A 20992-nucleotide genomic window follows, 5' to 3' on the forward strand; every position below is an offset into this window, starting at 1 on the left:
AGAGTAATTAGATAAGGGCAATTCTGACTAGAAACCATTCCTATATTAATTTTCTTTTTCCTTCTTATTTTTCTTACAAAAATATTTATCACAAATAAGAGATAGCTTCTTCCTGGTTATTCACTTGTCTTCTTCATATTAGTTTGATTTAAAATCCCAGGGAGAAAAGTATAGATGAGCCAAATCAAAGAACTTTAAGGAATTCCTGTAGATGCATGCACATCCTATTTAAGCAATTGCATGAGGTAAGCTTTCTCTAAGAAACAATGTCTCTACAATCCTACATAGGATACTCTTTGTCTATGGAAACATACCATTATTTATTTGTGGATTTTTTTTCCAAGATTATTGACATAAATAAAATAAAATCGAAATAATATGATTTGATGTATGTAACAATTACCAAAACTAAATTAGTATACCCTTCATTTCACAGTTAATATTTATATGCATGCATGTGTATGTATGGTAAGGACATTAATGATCTATTCTCCTAGAAAATTTTAAATTAAAAGTACAGTATTATTAAGCATAGTGACTAAAGCATAAATATTGTGTCCCAATAACTGTGCTATTCCTGATTTTAAAAGAAAACAATTAGCATTTTATTACTGAGTATCATATTGGCTGTAGGCTTATCATATAAAGACTATTTTGGTGAAATAGATTTCTCTGTATCTATTTTATTTAATTTTCTATTTTGAAAGGATATTGAACTTGTCAAATGTTTTTTTCTGCACCTATTGAGATGATAATAGGTTTTTGTCTTTCATTCTATTCATGTGTTATATCACATATATTGATTTCCTTATGTTGAACCATTCTTGTATTCAAGGGATAAAACTTACTTGATCATGGTATATAATTCTTTATATTTCTTTAGTTTCAGACCAATTTATTTCTTTAGTTTTAGACATTTTACTCTTAGTCTCTTGATATAAGCTACCCCAGAAGTAAGTTAGTATCCAAAATATTTTTGTGATTAATATATATCATTTCTGAAAATAAGTCTATGGCAAAATTGTATCTACTAGTCTACATTGTCCTTTGGTAGAGGAAATCAACTCCTTCAAAGTCTTGTTTCTGTGATAAATTAGCAAAATATATCTACCAGAAGAAAGCCCTTTTCTTATAGTGTAAATTCTTATGACTGGAGTTTCTATTTTATATTTCCTTATAGTTATCATTTCATTTCATGCCTAATGCCACATATGGTCTCAATTTCCTGAGCTTTTACCACCCATCTTCAATACCAAACACAATCTTTGTTCCTAATACTATTCATAGGCTACTGATGATTTTGGAGAATACCAAAGGATTTTACACTGTGATCATGGCAATACATTTTCTCTGAGTTCTGATGGGAGTGGGGGAACTCCTCGGAATACTTGTTTGTTTGTTTTTTTCCTAAAATTGATTTTGTTTTCTTTGTCTTCAAAAAAATAGCTATATTAAGAAAACTGTTTTCAATATCTTCCTCTACCACCCAACTACTAATAACGGCTGTAGACTATACTTCTACATTGCTGAGAAGATACAAACAATTACATGGCAATTTTCTTCCACATTAAATAGATTCAGTATTTCAATCTCTTTTCTCCCATAGTGCTTGTGTCATAATATGTGTTCATCCTAAAACTACTTTATTTTTTGTGTCTTTTTTAGCTTTATTTAAGATTTTCATTAACTTTGGATCCTTCTTCTATTTACTTAGCTCTTTTATCCAAAGCATACAAGCAGATTTTCTTAAATTCTAAAAATCTTTATATTAAACATGCATGTATGTGTGTGTATGTATGTATGTGTGTGTGTGTGTGTGTGTATATATGTGTATACACAGGTACTCACATAATGCTTTGAAAGTTGTGAGGGTCATATTTAAAAGCGTGATCAGTGTACCGAGTATGGATAACTATGGTCAAAATTTAGTAAAAAATTAAGATTGCAAAAAATACTATAATATTTTAATGTACTTTTTAGAGGCACAGAAAGAATATGCTATTTTTTAAAAATTCTATTTTAAAATTTCCTACTCCATCCCTTCACTCAACCAACCCTTTATCACCTTGTTATTGGTTTTCTGTCTCCTCACATTTTACAAAAACTGCTCACTGAAAGATTACCAATGATCTTCTTGAGACAAATTGACAATTTGATTTTTTTTCTGGTCTCCTTTGGAAACCCTATAGCATTGCTGAACACAGCTTTCTTAAAATTCTACATTATTTTACCTAGTTAAAATAACTCTCATGGCTTCCCTTCTTCTAGTTATATCTCATTCTTTTGACCCTTCAAACCTTACCATCTTCAATTTTAATGCCTAGTTCCTTCTCCTTATTTTTCTCCAGTTGGGAATTTCGTGGAAGCAACTGTCCCCTTTTACAGTAACACCCAGTTCTGTGTTTATTATATTGATCTATCCTTTAAATTCATATGTGCATGTCAAAGGTTTCTTCTTAACATTTCCAGCCAGATGACCCAGTCCTGTGAGTCCAGATGAGTCACACTCAATATCATAGTTTAACCTGCCATCATCAGCTTTGACTCCACGGTAGGTTTTAATTCCTTTCTCTTTCTATCTTCTCCTCCTCCTTCTCTGTTATTTTGCGTCTGCCACCATTATGCATATGACTCCAATAGAAACTTCATGGGATGCATTTATCTTTTATGGAAGGTAAATGAAAGAGTGTTCCCTAACTTCTGCAAAATAATTACTAAAAGCTTTGTTCCTGGGGTTGTTCAAAATTGCCATGGTGTTAGTTCTTCTTCAACATGCATGTTTAAGAAAAAAAATCTAATTCCTCTCAAAAAGATATTTCCAATTTTGTTTCTTTTTTTGCTTTGACTTCTAGGAAATCACAGAACAAGATTTAGTGCTCAGTTGTAAAAATATTAGAATTCTGTTTCTAATCTCTGATCCTCTATTTCTGTTTTAATACTGTTATTATGTAGCTGTCACTGTTATAAGCCAACTAAAAATTGTTTATGCCTCAGGCTCACTAGTATCAAGTAAAAGAAATCTTGTGGTCTTCCTCTACTACATAAAGATAAAATGCACAGAGAGATTGGGCTCATTAAATAAACTACTTGAGACTATGCTCCATTCATAAAACCTGATAAGGCCAACCAATTTCAGCAGCAAGGGAAATAGCAACCTATAAAAATATAACAGAAAAATAGGACAAATTAAATGAACATAGTTTTAAAGTGCTGTTTTGATATACCATTTCACAGTTATCATTGTTTTAAAAAAATGGTGATGATAGTACTTGAAGCTCCATTTACCAAGTGAATCAAAGTCTCTGCATAATATGTACTGTTCCTACCATGGAATCACCAGACATGATCATTTTTGTTAGTGCTATTAGATGTGGAAGCATTTCAATTAATTGTTTCTTTGGTTGAAAGATCAAAGTAAGAACTCGAACTCCTAAGAATTATAATTTAAGAAATCATCAATTTTATTTGTTTTTTTTCTTATTTTTTTCTTATTTTCATTAACAACTACTAATTTTTTTTCTAGAAAAAGAAAATAAATTCTGGTAAGACAGGATTATGAGCCATGATGCAGACTCACACACATCAGATTCATCCCAAGTACAGAAATGCATCTCTTTGAGTTGGCTCTCTTAATAGCCATCTCTTGCAAGTGATACAGTGGAAAGAAATTTATATTGTATTTTATTATGCCTAAGTTTTCTTAAACAACTTACAGATTGTACGAAAAAAAACTCATTTCTTTCTTTAGGAATTTCTTTCTTAGGAAATGGGATATATAGAGGTTGTCCTCAAATAATAAACCGGCAGTAGTCTAAATGCTGCTTAAAAAAATACAGTAGCTAGTAATGTGAAGCACATTTTCTATTCAGAATGATTTTATAAGGAGCATTTGGACTCAATTATTTATGCAAGGTATAGCACTTTCAATTTGTTGAAGACCTAGTAAATTGCAGCAGGAAATATTATATCTCATTGATATCCTAGTAAATATTTTATTTTTTTATCAAGCTAACGTTAATTTTCTGAAAATACATAAAGTACAAATATATGAAATGCACAGTTGGTTTTTCATACATATATATATACCTGTGTAATGACTACCAGAAGTAAGATACTGAACATTTCCTTAACCTCAGAAAACTCCCTTTTGCCTCCCTTGTAGTCATTCATAACCCATTCTATAAAAGTAGCCATAATTTGAACATGTACTTCCTTCCATAGACTACCTATATTTGCTTATGACCATCTCATCAATAAAATTAAAGACCATTGTAGTATATTAATTATAAGTTCCTTCTAAGAACATTTCTTATTTGTCTCTTATGTGCCACACTTTATTCCTTCAGTTTTTGGTGTAATTAAGATTATTTCCAATGTGGGGCTATTATTAATATAGCTTCTATTATTAATAGAGCTTAATTCTCTAGAAGAACAATTGGTAGGTCATAGGGATACTATGTGTTAACTTTTAGTACAAACTACTGAAAAGTTTTTCACAGTGACAGTGGTAATTGTCATTCCAACCAGCAAAGAATGACTGCTCCACTTCTCTTCCCCAAACTTCAGGTTCTCAGTCAATAGGCAGATTACTGAATGTATTGCAGTATCTCTTTGTAGTTTCAATTTCCATTTCTTTGTTGAGAAATTCATGCTCAAAATGTTTTCAAATTAATATTGGCCATTTGGACAGATTCCTTCTTTTTAATTGGTAGGAATATTTTCTATAATCTGGAAGTGAGTCTATTATCTTTTCTAGTGACTTTTGAGAAAGTAATATTATCTCCACCTGAATGAAGATGAAAATGAGGTTCTGAGAGGTACAATAATTTACCAAACATCACACACTAATACATGGCAGAAGATACACCAGATTCAGTCTGTCTTTTTCAAAGGTCTGTATTCCTCAGAGGATCCCACATTGCAATGCACATAAAATAAGTTATAACCAGAAAATATGACATACAATCTGCAAGAAATGATGCATTTGAATCATTGCTGTCCAAGATAAAAATTTGTGATGTCCTTATTTCCACAGTCCTCCTTCTTGAATGGTGACAGCAGACAGGTACAAGCAGTTTTGAGAAGCTACAAAGTGCTTGGGAAAAATAAGAGGGGCAAAGGCCAGCAAGGTTGTTCAGTACTATAGAGGGTCTTGCTGATTTAGGAGGAAAATTAATGTTTGCCATAAAGTTAAAATTGCTATTTGTTACAATGGTGAAAATATCATTAAGAATGAAAATAAAGTAAAAAATGATTCCTGGTAAAAAATAAAAATTCCAAAACATTCTTGTAATTGAGCAAAGACCATTGGGAAAGCATATGACATCAAACTCAGATAGTTAGGTTAGAAATTGCATGAAGTTGAATACACACAAATATCCATATATATATAGACAAAAGGATTATTGTCTACTCTCAGTTCAACAAAGAAGTACACTGAGGCTATAAAAAAGGCCATAAGGACAATATAAATCCTGTTCTTTCTAAATACCTTTCCTGAGAGAATGCTTAGAAATGTCTGCATTAGTTGATATATAACATTGTCATTTGTAGAGTTATTCACTATATATATATATATATATATATATATATACACACACACACACACACAATATATATATATCCATACAAAAACATGCATAGGTATACATACAGAGTGTAAGAGATTAGTAGAGCAAAGATCTTAACATAAAGACCCACCCATTTACATTAATATGAAAAAATTTTAATGCCTTATGATTAATTCAAATTTAAATGACTACAAGAAATTTTAATAGCTTAAAAGTACTTCAAATATGTGAAATCAATAAAATCAACAGTATATAGGGACTTCATAAAAATTATAAATGTGTATTGAATAATGTATATATACACAATTATGTATGTATATTTATTCAAAATTAAATATATTTGTTTTATATTCATTGTATATAATATACATGTATACATATGCAACTGAATAGTCTTCATCATTAGTTTTCATTAGGTAATATTGTTAAATTATTTTGTTGCTTATAATTCCTGCAATATAATACTGAGACAAAATTGGATATAGGATTCTGATAAATTATTTACATATATCTATGTATATACATATATTATATACAGAGATCGGTATGTGCTTATGTGTTTCTTAAAATGAGATAATCATAAATATTTTCTAAATGTAAGCTTATAAGGCTTTAGTGTTCATAATTTAAAAACATGCATGTTTACTTAAGAAGTCACAGGGAAAAATACATATTAGAATCCATGTGAGACAAATATATGTTAGTAAACCAAAATATAATTTGAAGGTACAAAGAAAATTTGAAGAAAAATTTAATAGAAAAACAAAAAGAATTCAAGAGGAGATTACATGTATTGAGAAAATAGAATACAGAGCTGAATTAAAAATCTAGAATAAATTTATTATTGAAGTTAATTTTATTGACAAATATTTCAAAATGATTTGAGGTGGAAGAAAAATTTAAAGGAAAATTTCCAGAACTGTACAAGAGCATTGAGGATTGAACTTATAATTTTCTCTCAATAAAATTACCAAGGAAATAGTCTCACATTTCAAGGAAAAGGAGATTCTTTTAGTTTTATTGTTTCAGAGTTGTCTTCTGTGACAAGAAACATCAGAAGTTAATAAAAGAATAACTTAAGAGTGTTACCAAAAAAAGATACATATTTAATAACCCAAATAGGCTGTCACTTAAACCTGAAAACTTTCATAAAATTTACCAATATACCCCTTCTTTTGGCTGAGAAGATAGGTAAGAGAACCTCTGCACATGGAAGTTGATGACTCTACACAAGGTGAGGGAAACAACTTTTAATAAGAAAGAAAAGATAAGCACTTTTTAACATGAAATACAGCATTATAGCTATATCTATAAATATACTTAAAGTTATGACATTGAGAATGAGGAAAAATTTGAGCATTATAGCTGCAGAGCAGGGAGCAAAGCACGCAGACTCATGGGTAACCCATTACCAAAGATGGGGAAGGGAGTAAGGGAACTATAAGAGGGGTGCAGCGTTCCTTGTGACCTAATTATCATTCCAATGCCAGAGTTTAATAAAAGATTAGAATTACTTTTTAACATTTTAATTGTAAAAAGAACAACAAATTAATGGTGTGACTTAATCCAGAAATGAAATCATTGCTTTAATTGAATATCCATGTTTTCTTACTATGTCAATAAAATTCTATGCAGCTAGAGAAGATGCAAATAAATTGAAATCTATATTATGACATTGAATCGCACGATTAATACTGTATCACTACAATAATTATATAGGTGTAACACATTTCCAAATGTAGCAATGTTGTTGTATAAGTTGGTTAAAAAAATTAAATTGTTGATCATTAAAAAACTAAATTAAAGAGAACACTTTTTAAAATTTCTTTTCCAATAAAACACTTCCAAGGAATTGAATAATACTTTTTGAAATAGCTATATATGTCAAAATCAACATTATGACCCATGCAAAAAAAATGGTAGCAACTCTTTCCAATTCAGAAGCAAACAAGGCTATCTATTGTTGTCACTATTATTCAACATCATAGAGGCCTTTGCTAGTACAAGAGGAAAAACAAATATTTGCTAAGTAGCTGAATATTGTTTTTTATAGATAGCACTGTATGCATTGAAAGGAATAAGGTAAATTTCTACCAATAATAAATTTAAAAGTCAAAAATGAATTCTGGTAAAAAATATGAAAATCCACAACATTCATGTAATTTAGCAAAGATCACTAGGCAAACAAAAATTCTATCAAACTATTATCACAATAGCAAATTTACTTGATAGCAAAATCTAAGCCACCCCTCATACTTGCAGCAAAAAATTCTTCTGAATAGCTATGTTCTCTTCATATGTCAATAAAATTCTACTCAGTCATAGAGGATGCAAATAAACTGAAATATATATAATGACCTTGGATCACTTCATTAATACTGTACCACTACAGCAAGTACATAGAATAACACAATTCCAAATACTAAGAACCTCACAAAGTCTAAACATTATAGACTGACTACTGGATAGATCCTAGTAGTAAATCTTATGTGAATGTAATAAATGTACAATTCGAAATTCAATCAAAATATATCCTGGAACTCTGATTTGTGATTGAAAAAAATATATGAGGGAACAATGAATGAGACTATTGAAAATAAAAATATTTATTATGTTGTGGCAGCTGCTGCCACAAGGCCTCTAGTCTAAGATTTGTTGAGTGATGGACTTTTCCCTTATATTTCTTTTTAAATCCTTCAACAATGAGGAAAGTACTATCATTACTATCCTCCCCCAACTTTTTTTTAATTAGATGAGAAAACGGATTTCAGGAACCTTAATATCTTGACTAAAATTATACCAGGAAAATAGGAAATCAGGATGTAGAAACATCCAGACTTTCATGCTGCTCTCAATTATTTGAAAGAGAATAATAAATCCTATCAGAAAACAATTCTACGGCAATAAGGGCCTGGAACTAAAGTAGAAAAATGCAGATATGTAAGACGGAATGTGAATTCATACATCTGAAACTACACATGAAATTTTCAGAATGGTAAAGTGAGCTTTCCAAAATAAAGAAAGAACTATTACTAGCTAATGTAGTGATGACTAAATAGCAATTTAGGGAGAAATAGATGCACAGATCACACAATAGTTTAAAATCAATTTCAGGTTGAACAACAAAATTTACCACTCAGCTGGTATGAGGTGTGTGTGTGTGTGTGTGTGTGTGTGTGTGTGTGTGTGTGTGTTGAGTATCCTCCAGATGCTTCTTGCTCTAGAAACTATGATGGGAACTATCATGATAGAACATACTGGAGTTCCCCTGAGACCTCATGGATGGTGGCACTACTGTGCCAAGGAAAGTTCACCTTTTCCCTTATCCACTCTGTACATTAGACTTTACCTTCTGTCACCATTTAGAGCACATAAACAAATATTCTGATGTCTTCTATGCCTAAGCATCACGAAGAGGAACAAGCAAAGGCTCTATTCTATTGTACAATATCAACAGTAGAGCAAAAACCACACACAATTTCAGTGGCACAGAAGCAAACCAAAAACTTGGCTCTGCTCTCTGTAATTGTGGGATGTTATATGCAACATCTGAGAAAAAGGGATAACTTTGCCAGTTAACTGTGTTGTTTCAAGAATTAGTAACAATTTGCATGTAAAACATCTGCCTAATTCTTGGAAGAGCACTTAAGTTGTTTTCTTACTTTGTTATTATAAATATGATGGTGATCAAAATCATTGTTACTGGAATGACTAAGAAACTTCTCTACAACAGTTCTCACACATGCTCAGCACCCTCCCTGTATTAACAAAACTCAAAAGAAATCATAGATTTTAATACAATAGACATATGTTTTTTTCATTTGAAACTTGGCAAACACATGCACAAAAATTTAATCCCCACACAGCACTTGAAATAATTGGAAATATAAATGTGTATAAGTGTGATAGTTATGATAAAAATGACCTATAATGACCAAAAAAAATCTCTTCTCCCCAAAATAAATGGACAATGTATATGTAGACATCCACTAAGCAAAACTGGAACAAAAAATTATGAAAGAATAAAAAAGAATAAAGAAAAGAAAGCAATAGAGGGAATGCTAATCCAAAGCAAATAAGTGCAACTTTAAAACAAACCTAATTTATTTTCTGATCATTAAAATAGAAAACATTAGATAAGTCAGGGTTGGAGATAATATATTAAAATTGTCCACCTATTTTTGGAAGAAACAAGTATCTCCATAGTGCATTTAAAAGACTTATAATACAGATACTGTATCAGAAGAGCCACAAAAATAAGTCCCTTTGACATAAAAATTTAATGTTAGAACCTTATTTTCAGAGTAATAAATTTAAGTGTAATGAAAAGATAATATGTTTGAAATGTATTTTGCAATAAAATTTGGATGCAAGCTAATAGTTCAACATTGGAGGTGAATATATAATAAGTGACTATAAAACACTAGAAATTGATTTTTGATGCAGATTTTAAAATATATTCCTATGAAGGACAGAAAAAAATTCCATGTTTTTTGAAAAAGAATCTGACAAAGTGCTAAATGCAGTACAACTGCTATTCTAATACATTAGGTCTGTATGTGGAAGAAAGTATGTAAATTATTATAAGAAATTAACCTTTAATTGTGTTACAATACTGGGTGTTTGGCTATCATAATTTATGATAGTTTTTGGTATTCTCTTAAATACTTTAAAAATATCTTTCTTAAAATTATATATAATGACATGTTGTCATTTGATCATATCTAATCAAAATAATAATTGTGGTTTGCTTTCTGTAATGTTATTGTTTTAGAAAGTTGACAGACAAAACTAATGCAGAGATCCTACCATTACAAGCATATAGAAATCTAGGACAAAAGTAACAACTTTCAAAGATGCATAGTTACATGTAGGCTAAAAAGATAATTCCAGGTGCCAGAAAAGAACAAATTCGAAGCAGGACCAATGAATCCTTGTGATCTGATGCTGTGGCATAGGTTAGGAGGAAGAAGTAGTGGAGTTAGGGACTGAGTTCTCATCACTGACTACATAAAGACTAAAGAGGACATAAGCCAATATAACGTGGGTTTTGAAACAAAAGCTTATCTAAAATAGTACTTTTATTCAACTGAACTAGAAAATTTTGCTTATTGACTCCACAGGACCATACACAAACAAACAAACTTTTCTTCCTGATATCTAGGAGGAAAAAATAAAGCCTTGGTGTTAAAAATGGTTACTACTTACCTAGGGTGCTGTTTTTGTGACTTGGAAATCAGCATGCCAAAAACTTAAAATAAAATTTGATCCTGAGCTAGAAATTCTCCTAGGATACCTGGAAGAAACACACAAAACAAACAAATACATACTGGAGGGATTTCCTACAAAGTGACATATACAATTTTTAAATGAATACAAAACAAATCTCCTGACAATAAGATCTCATTAAAAAATAAGAATAAACAAACAAAAAACCATTGTCTTGAGTGAATCTCAGCAGACACACAAAAAATAGGAAACCATAAGCCTAAGACAGGTAAGAATAGAACTGTTTAAAAAGGAACTCTGAAACACAAATCTAATGATTAAAAGAAAAAAATGGCATAAGAACATGTAATAAGAACTTTTCAATATGAAACATAGTACCCAAAATAAAAATGCATAATATTTGAGCAGGAATTTGTGGATTCAGATACAGAGTGGCCAAGTCACTTATAAACTGAAAGTTTTGTCATCAAGGAAGATAGAAGAAGGAATAATTTATCTAACAGTTTCTATGGAAAATTGAGCTAGGATAATAAAAGAATAACAAAATCAACTTCAAGAGATGATGTTTGAGAATTAGTTCATTTGCAGAACTCATGAAAGATGTGAATTCTTAAATTAAGCATTCAGAATAAATTCCAAATAGAACCACAACTTCACATATCCTAGGGGAAACACATAATACCAAAGGTATATATTAAAACTAGCCAGTGAGAAAAGGCTTATTGAAATAAAATACTTAAAATTAGGCCTCTCTTCACAATGACAGATTAGAAGTGTGTATACATGCACATACATTTATAAATAATGCCTCATGACCCAAAGGAATTTATCCCAGGAATGCAAAAATGGTTCAACATTATCCAATGAATAAATTTAGTATTCTTCTTTAGTAATATGCTAAATAAGAGAAGCCATATGATCTTGCCAATAGATATAGACAATCCATTTGACAAAAGTCAATATCTATTTATGGAATAGAGTAGAAAGGAATGCACTAGGAGAGAAGTATTCTAACTGGTAAATATAACTATCAAAAATAATAGTAGATTGTAAATATCATACATAGTGGTGAAATTAACAACGATGCCCTTCAATGATAGGGAAATAACGACTAAAATGAAAGAAATCACCCACATATAACATGGTCATATACATAGAAATTCTAAATAATTTTGTTGCCCAACAATGAGTGCTTAGAAAGTTTACCTTCCTATACACAAGCAACATAATATCAGAAGCCCCTTTAAAATGTAGTATTTACAAAGGAGTTGAAGAGCAAAAAATTTAACAAAATGAGTAGAGTAATTTATAAAACATGATATAAGAATGAAAGAAGACATGCATAAGTGGAGAAAGTCATTAAATTATTGGGTAAAAAGATTAAAGATGGAAGGAAATTAGACTATAGATGAAGTGCAATTTCAGCCAAAATCCTGAAGGAATTTTTATGAAACATGAGAATATTACATTAAATTTTAGGGAAAAATGAAGAGCCAATAATGGATGTATAAGAATAAGAAGTGAACTCACCTGTGAAGTATTAAAATCCATCATATAGTTATAATAAGTAAAATTATCATATTATATTTGTCATTACAATAGTAATTTTGTGCAAAAATAAAATTTAAAAACCTTCCAGCTGTCAAAAGCAAGTAAGTATAATAAAACTTATATGAAATATAAATGCATACAATTATGTTTTAATGCATATATACAAATATGCCATCAAATGTGATAATTTCCAGGAAAATGAGAAAACCAACTTCCTGATATAGTGATCTCTGGGAAAAAAGAGAAGGGGAAAGAATGAGTTAGATCAGGCATTTTGCTATGGGTACTCTCCTGAGCATTACAGGATGCTTAAGCAGCATCCCTGATGCTTCCCATTAGATGACAATAGCCTCCTCCCAGTAATGACAATCAAAACTGTTTCTAGAAACCCTCAAGTGTCTCATGGGAGCAAAACTGCCAGTACTTTAGAACCACTGGAGTAGAGTAAGTCTTTGGTATCATATCTCAAAAACTGAAGGGAGGGGAAAGGAGCAGAAGAAATATTTGAAAATTGTAAAATAACATCTGTTATACTGGGGCTGGAGGGACACAAGTGTCAGATACATTACTTTTGTGCTTTTTTAATGATTGGGATTTTAGATATTACAAAACATCACCAGGTACCTCAGCACTGCAGTTTAATTGTTAAGAGTGTTAGCTCTAGTTTAAGACAACCCTGGTTTGGAATATGACTTTTATAGGATTCTGTGCCAATTTTTTTCTTTTTGTTAATTTTCTCTAAGCTTCAATTTCCAAACCTAGTAGTTGTGAATATTATATGAAATAACTTATATGAAAGTGTTAGTATGGTGGATACTGTAAAGAAAGTGCTCAAAAATAATATTCTCCTATTATTTTAAACATTTCTTTGTACATAAAGCCATTATGGTAGAAGCTTTAATGATTATGGATAAAAATGTCATCATTGTTATGGAAATAACCATAAAAATCTTTCCTTGTTACATTGGAGATACAGTTAAAAGTATTTTATGCAGTAAATTTTAGCTTTACAATGGAAACATTGTGAATTTTTCCTAGAAAACAATAATTCCATTGGAAAAATATGAACAAAGAGCAAAAAAAATTACCATAGGAGGATAAATATAGAAGTAAGTCAGGAGGCCAGACACATTCAAAGAATGATAAATACTATGACTCTTTTTTTTAAATTTTAATTTGTTATATATGACAGTAGAATGCATTACAATTCATATTCTACATACAGAGCACAATTTTCATATCTCTTGTTGTACACAAAGTAGTCACTTGTCTTCATACATGTGCTTAAGGTAATGATGACTCTTTTGATTTATGCCTCATGATAAAAAAGAGGTAACCCTAACATTAATAAAGAAATAGTTTTAGTTTATCAAATGTCACAAAATAAGATAAATCTTGCTACAGCCTATTAAATGAAGGATATTCAACATATAATTATGAAGTCATAAGATAGCTTTACTCAGAATAATATAAATCAACTATTTTTTCCAGCTCTTAGTTTGAAGGTGTTAAAATAAGTTTAGAAGAAAGAAAGTGTGAAACTGATGCTTAGTTTTAGCACTTCATACATAATGAACCTGTTTTCAACAATTCCTAAGTCAGTGATACTGCAATTTATTTATTCTGTAAAATCCAGGACAATGACATCTTGAAATTAAATGTCTGTGCTATTCAGTTTTTAAGATTTACACTATAGAGAGGAGGAATTTGGTTTTCAATTGTAATAATTCCTCTCCTGTAACTGTGGTATACAATCCTTGACCTTCTTTAACATAGGAGTTCTGATAAACCAGTTTTTTTGAGGCAGGATAGAGCTCTTGAGAACTACAGGGTGTAGCAATGGCAGTGAAGAATCAGCTTTGTCTACTTGGTCATCTGGTGACAAAGCTGTGCAGGTTCTTCTGGGCATTGTCACAATATTTAGGCTAACTCTGCTATCTTCTTTTAAACACTCTCCAGTTCTGAAAAGCCACAAGATGTTCAGAATCAGATTTTCCCCCTTTGCCTGCACAGGTAAAATTATCTTAAATACATAGTGAATACTTATTCTAGAAAACAACTGGAATACATACCTAATATATAAAAAGTATTTTTTACCCATTGATAAAATAATCATCATTATGATAGACTTAGTTATTTAAACCAGCTTCAAAGGGGACACAGTGAAATTTTGAAAAGAATATATTAGTTAGTATTTTCAAATAATTAAATGTAAGAAAAGCAAGAGACAAAACTGTAAATAAATTGAGTGCTTAATTCATTTAAATAATTTCAATGTTTATGACCATAAGAAATTTAAATTGTTATATTCATTCAGGCATTTCAACTTGACCTACATAGAAAAATAGCATCCTTTGTGATCTGTTACAATGTGACTCATTACCTTCACAGAGCTTTCTGTCATTTTGTGTGTTATGAAAATAAAAACCTATAATCAGAATACAAAATATTTAGCATGAAAATAAAGGTAGATATGAGTATGAGAAAAATTCCAAATTGAAACTAGAAATATGTCTCTCACAGGCACATGTCAGAGTTATTAATTTAAAACAGTCAAAACTAAGAAAAAGGTATTCTCATATTCCAAATACAGAAACTAGAAATAAGATCATATTTGCACATGTGGGTGTGTGTCATTGTAATATGTAAAGGAAATTTATTCACTTTGTAAATAAAATGCCAAATGTTATTTACTGATTTTGAGTAGTTGCATTCCTGATTAATATTTTATGATTAATGAATTCACTATACTCTGAATCCCAACAGTACTTGCAAATAAAACCCAAGAATAAATTTTTAACAATATAAGTCGTCCATGACCTTGATATTTTGAAAGATTGAGGAGATATTCATGGACACTAAATATGCTAAGTTATAAAAACAGATCATTATGAAGTAGTACAGTTCCATTATTTCAACAAAGTAGAAGTTGTTATGGTTTATATATGAGGTGTCCTCCAAAAGTTCATGTGTGAGACCATGAAAGAAAATTTGGAGATGAAATTTATGGTATAAGAGTTTTGACCTAATAAGTGCATTAATCCCCTAGAATGAATTAACTAGTTAAAAACTGTAGGCAGATAGGTGTGGCTAGAGTAGGTGGGCTGTGGGGTGCCTTTGGGGTTTATATTTTGTCCCCAGTGAGCAGAGTTCTCTCTCTGTTTCCTAATTGCCAAACCCTGAGCTGCTAACTTTTGCTTTGCCCTTCTGCCTTGATCTTCTGCCTAGCCTCAGGCCCAGAGCAAAGAAGTCTGTCATCTATGGATTGAGACCTTTGAAACTGTGAGCACCAAAGAAACTTTTTCTCCAATAAAATTGTCTTTTGGACACAGTGGTAAAACAGCAGACTAGAATAGAGGTCAAATCAACAGATGGCTCTGAATATTAAAAATCTATTAATTAATTATCTATTAATTATGAAGGATTTTTAAAATTCAGATTTCAATCAAAATACCACTTAAAATCAGTTTATAAAACTAATTCAAACACATAACATAGTAATAATCTCCTATTTAATGAATTCACTATACTCTGAATCCTAATAGTATCTAATAAATAGATCACACAGAGAAAATCACAAGAAGTTCTTCTTTTACTCTTATATAGCTCTGGGTTGTGTGTCACTGTAACATGTAAAGTAAATTTATTCACTTTGTAAGTAAAAATGTCAAATGTTAATATATTTACTGCAAAAATAAAGAAGTTATATTAATGGAAAGGTTTTATATTTTATATGAGCAAATTTGGCAGGATGACATAAAGACAAAAATCTAAAGCAGAAAATGTTAACAGATAATATTACTTTAAATCTTAAACCTCTTATAGAGCATAAAATCACATGGTCACAGTTTTTTGAAAAGCAATTTGTAGGAAGAAAATAGAAACAAATGAAATACTATCAATATCAACAAAATTATTGCAACACATAACTAGTATCTCTCTCGTCACAGCTAAAACTGCACAGCAACATTTCCACATATGTAGCAATCTCCTCCCTTCCCTTCATCTTTAAACTTCAACTCCCTCTAGGAGTGTCTCCTCATCCATTAATCCTTATAAATTCCTCCAGGTAGACACAGAAAGCATATCCCCTGTTCCCATGTAAACAAAATCAAAGGATGATTTTTAGTCCTATTATTTCATTTCTCAATAGCCTTTTATATATGTGCCTCCTTTCAACTCTCACAAATACAGATATATCTATCATCTAAACACACATTTTGGTGTTCTTCAGAACTTGTACCTGAAGCTGCTTTAATTCTCATTCTGTACTCTGTTCTGTAAGTGATTTTATGTATCATTGCTTTAGTAACCCCCTACATATTGACAAACTAAAATTAATCACTGACTTATGACTCTTTTTTGTATTCCAGACCATTATTTAAAACTGGACACGGGATAATTCTAATTGAACATCTCTTCCATATCAAATTTTCACAATTGCCCAAGTTTTTCCTCTTTGGTAGAAATATGAGTGTTATCTTTCAATTTTTCTTCTCCTTTACTTTTCCCTCCTTCATTCTAAGTGATACATAAATACAAAAATTTAATCCTCTCTATCCCCAACACAAATTTCAGTACAACAGCATCTGTAATACATTGTCAGTATAGTATTATAAGAGTTTTTCGTCTTTACATTGCTTAAATCTTCAGGGATTTCTTTAAATTCTCCGACATAGATATCCAAGTAATGTATTTTGAATTATAGGAAAATAAAGGTGGATATTTGATCTGCAAATAACTATCACAAATCTATAATAAAATCATTAAAATGTGAAGAGCAAGTTGTAGAACATGTATGTGTAAGAAATTCACAAATGTCTCATACACATAAAAAGATATTCATTCAACAATTACACATTTTTGTAATTCATTACACGTTGGGGCAATTGTACCTTACTATGAACTAACCTCAAAAATAACTTTCATTAAATATTTATTGTGTACCTTCCATAAGCAGACTACTTTTTAAAGTATAGCAATGGCTAATATTAAAGAAGTTCCTGTGCTTCTGAAACATTTCAACTTACAGAGACAAACAAGAAAGAATAAATGTAACTCTTTGAACTAGAAAGAAAATAAGAAAATATTACAAAAAAATTGAATAGAGCCTTTTAAAAAGAATTCTATACCCACTACTAAGTAATATGAATGTATCACAATAATGATAAACCCCCAACTTATCAAAAATTAAGTATTAACTTTTGTTACAGTTACTAATAAAAGTGTATGACATCTTAGATTCTTATATACAAATTTCAAATCATATTCAATTTTGCAAAAAAAATTCTGAAGATTCTTCATGTTCTCAAGGGCTTATTTTTAAAAATCATTTGATATTCAAATCACTCCATTTTTGAAGAATGTCTTTCTATCTTTCCTGTCATTTTTCTCTTCATCAAATGCAACCTTATTTAACTCTGCCAGTTCTCCAATTGTTAATGGTTTTGAAATGAATAAAAAAATTCTTTTGTCACTATGATTAACTTCTCTAATTTCATTAATGTTATATTTTATTTTTTTAATATTTTTCCTCAGCACCACATAAATGTAAAACAAAGATATTGTGTGTCCATCTAAAACTTAAGAATAAATATTCAAAAAAATATGTATTTCATATATTTTTCTCTAACCAAAAATACATTGATATGAGCTATGTGACTTTGTGATGTTAGTAGTAACTAGAAAGTCACATTTAAAGCACGCCTGTTTATGTGACCAATCCAATAGTGAAGTTTTTCTTTTTTTTTTAATATTAGTCTCCTAATACTAGGAAATACTAGGAAACTAATGACACCCTAGAAAGAAATGTAAAAGTGTTATATGATGATAGATTTAAAGTATTTTATATTAGTGATTTCTTAAATATTATAAACAATATTTAATACGCAACTGTATGCATCCACGATAGTATAAAATTACACTATATAAAAACAGAAGTCATAAAAAGAATTATTGTCATCAATATGTTATATGGGTGTTATATGTTATGCTCGGATTCTTCACCAGCTATTCAATTGCAGTCCTTGCTTATTTCTTTCCTTCCCATCTCAAAACACTTTGGCATATTGTCACTGGAATAATGACTCTGATAAAGTTTGTTACCACTTAAGCTTGTTTGTTTGTTTGGTTGGTCTGGAATTCAAATCATCCTACAATATGGTCTTAGTTTAGTTTTAAATTTTTCTCTAAATTCTACCTTTATATATTATGGTTTTGCTCCTGAATTAAAATCATATGTGATACTGTAGTTTGTCCATGAAGAAAAGTCTTCTAATGTCACTTTCATCATATCCCTTCTCTCATTTCATGCAGATGATTTTTGGATTTGGCTTAATACCCAGGAAACTTTTGTTTAGGAATCATCTATCATGTAGCACATTTTGCTTTTGTATTAATGTTACTAACAACTTTACTACTATCCCTTGTAAAATCAGAAAGAAGTAATATTATAAATCAATACAAGTAAGAGTATAATCATTTTCACAACTCCCCAAATTAGTATTCTGAACCCAAATAACCATTAGGTTTATATATACTCTTCACTTGCTCTAAGAAAATTTTACTCTCTTTATAACCTCACTAAATTGCAAGCTTCCTGAGTATAACATCTTGATCATTAAGCAATTATAGCTGTTATCTATTACATATTTTGTTCAATAAATAACTCAAAAATAATTGCACATAAATGAGTAGTCACAAAAAATTGTTAAAAGTAATATGCTAATATAATTCATGCTTGTATTTGCAGTTATAGTACATGGTGGTTTTCCACTTAATGGAGGGAAGAGGGATACATTTCAAGACCTCCAGTGGATGCCTTAAACTACTAATGGCACCAAATTCTATGTGTACTACAGTGTTCATTCATACACATACGTGTTTATGATGAAGTTTCATTGATAAATTAAGCACAATAAAGGATTAATATCTGTAGCTGAAAACAGAACAATTATATAACAATACACTATAATAAAAGTTAGGTGAATATGGTATCCTGTCTTCCATTTCTCTGTGTCTCTATCAAAATAGATTATTGTTCTTTTGAGTTTAGCAACCTCACTATACATTTTTTTCTGTCCTTATTCAATTGTGAACTTTCAGTGTTTCACATGAGAGAAACACTTTCCAGCTTCATTATAGCATATATGAATTGTGTGCATCACTATTCTTATGTCCTGGGCTCACCAAAATAAGGTGTTAAACATGTAATATGATGTAACAACAGATACCAGAGAGGATTAGTCAATGAACAATGGTAGGTAATGCGTGTGGACATATTGTACAGGAAGATGATTTGCATGCCTGGTGAGGAGTGGCCCATTGTGAGATTTCATCATTTTATTCAGAACTTTGTGAATATTATAGTTTGTAAGTCATTTCTAAAATGATAAAATTAATATTTTCAGACTGAGATTCATTGCAGTTAATGAAATTGTAGATAAGGTGGGCTAGTGTATAATCACAAACTTAATTTATGATATCATAAGTTATATTCTATACCTCATTTCTGTTCATTGAAGAACACAGGTTTCTAAATATTTTGCTCTCTTATTTCAATTAAGACAGAAATTGCATCCCTCAACATATGAAATTTGATGTACTTTACAAAGCTACTTTTAGTTTATAGTAGCAGTTGTGAAGATAGAATGTGAAAGATAACATGGAACATTTGGGTACAGATGCTGTCTTTTTATTTCAAGTCTACATGACCCTCGGGGGCGGGAAGAAACAATCACTCAAATGGCTTAAATTAGGAGGGGCCAAGTGAGTAATAACATAATCACATAGATTAGCTTCAACTAATGAGCAAATACTTTAGTTCCCATGAAAAGATATTGAAGCATACTTTCATAGCAAAAATAGTTTTAATTTATATATTTTTTAAATTTTTTTCACATTTTTACTGCTATAGCATAGTAGTAATTATTGATGTGATTTGTTGTTACATAACCATATATGAACACGGTATAAAAATATAATTTGACCAATAGCCAATATCACTCCTCAGCACTTCCCCATCCCTCTTCTCCTCCCACCCCTTGGTCCTTTCCTGTAGTAATCTCCATTTGATTTCTTTTATTGATTCTTTTTAGTTATACATAACAATAGGATTTATTCTGACATAATTAGAATGAATTATGTTGCATAAAATTTATTCTAATTTAGTCCTAATACTTTCCCTGCACCCTCACTGATCCCTCTGTTTGTTCCCTCCCATCTACTGATCTTTCTGCCAGTTATCTATGGTTATTTTATTTTAATTACTGTTTGTGGATGTACATGATTGTGAGATTCTTGTTGCATATACATATATGTACATAGAAAACTTAGGTCAGATTCCTTCCATTGTCTTTCTCTATCACATCCCTCCTTCTTTCCCTTCATTTCCTTTTATCTTCTACACTGATCTTTCTTCTATTCTTTTCTTATGCCTCCCCTTATTTTTTAGATAGCTTCCATATATCGGAGAATATATTTGCCCTTTGGCTTTTGGGGACTGGCTTATTTAAATTAGCATGATAGTCTCCAGTTCCATCCATTCAATAGCCAATGTTATAAAATCATTCTTCTTTATGACTGACTAATATTGTGCTGTGTATGTGTACATATAACATTTTCTTTATCCATTCATCTATTTG

At 30.4% G+C, this 20992-nt stretch overlaps 1 protein-coding gene across 49 annotated transcripts in view; it reads right to left on the reverse strand.

The window, feature by feature from the left end:
• Ptprd (protein tyrosine phosphatase receptor type D) overlaps window positions 1-20992 on the reverse strand; it is a 2128582-nt gene that overhangs the window by 1991804 nt on the left and 115786 nt on the right. The window contains exon 1 of one of the 49 annotated variants that reach the window (XM_078047623.1): window positions 10779-10796. The exons of the other annotated variants lie outside the window; for them this stretch is intronic. The gene's annotated coding sequence lies outside the window, so the exon portion shown is untranslated. Of the gene's footprint in view, window positions 1-10778; window positions 10797-20992 lie in introns of those variants that run through there. 49 annotated transcript variants of the gene reach the window in all.

The sequence above is a fragment of the Ictidomys tridecemlineatus genome, chromosome 4 (genome assembly GCF_052094955.1).
Source record: "Ictidomys tridecemlineatus isolate mIctTri1 chromosome 4, mIctTri1.hap1, whole genome shotgun sequence".
NCBI lineage: Eukaryota > Metazoa > Chordata > Mammalia > Rodentia > Sciuridae > Ictidomys > Ictidomys tridecemlineatus.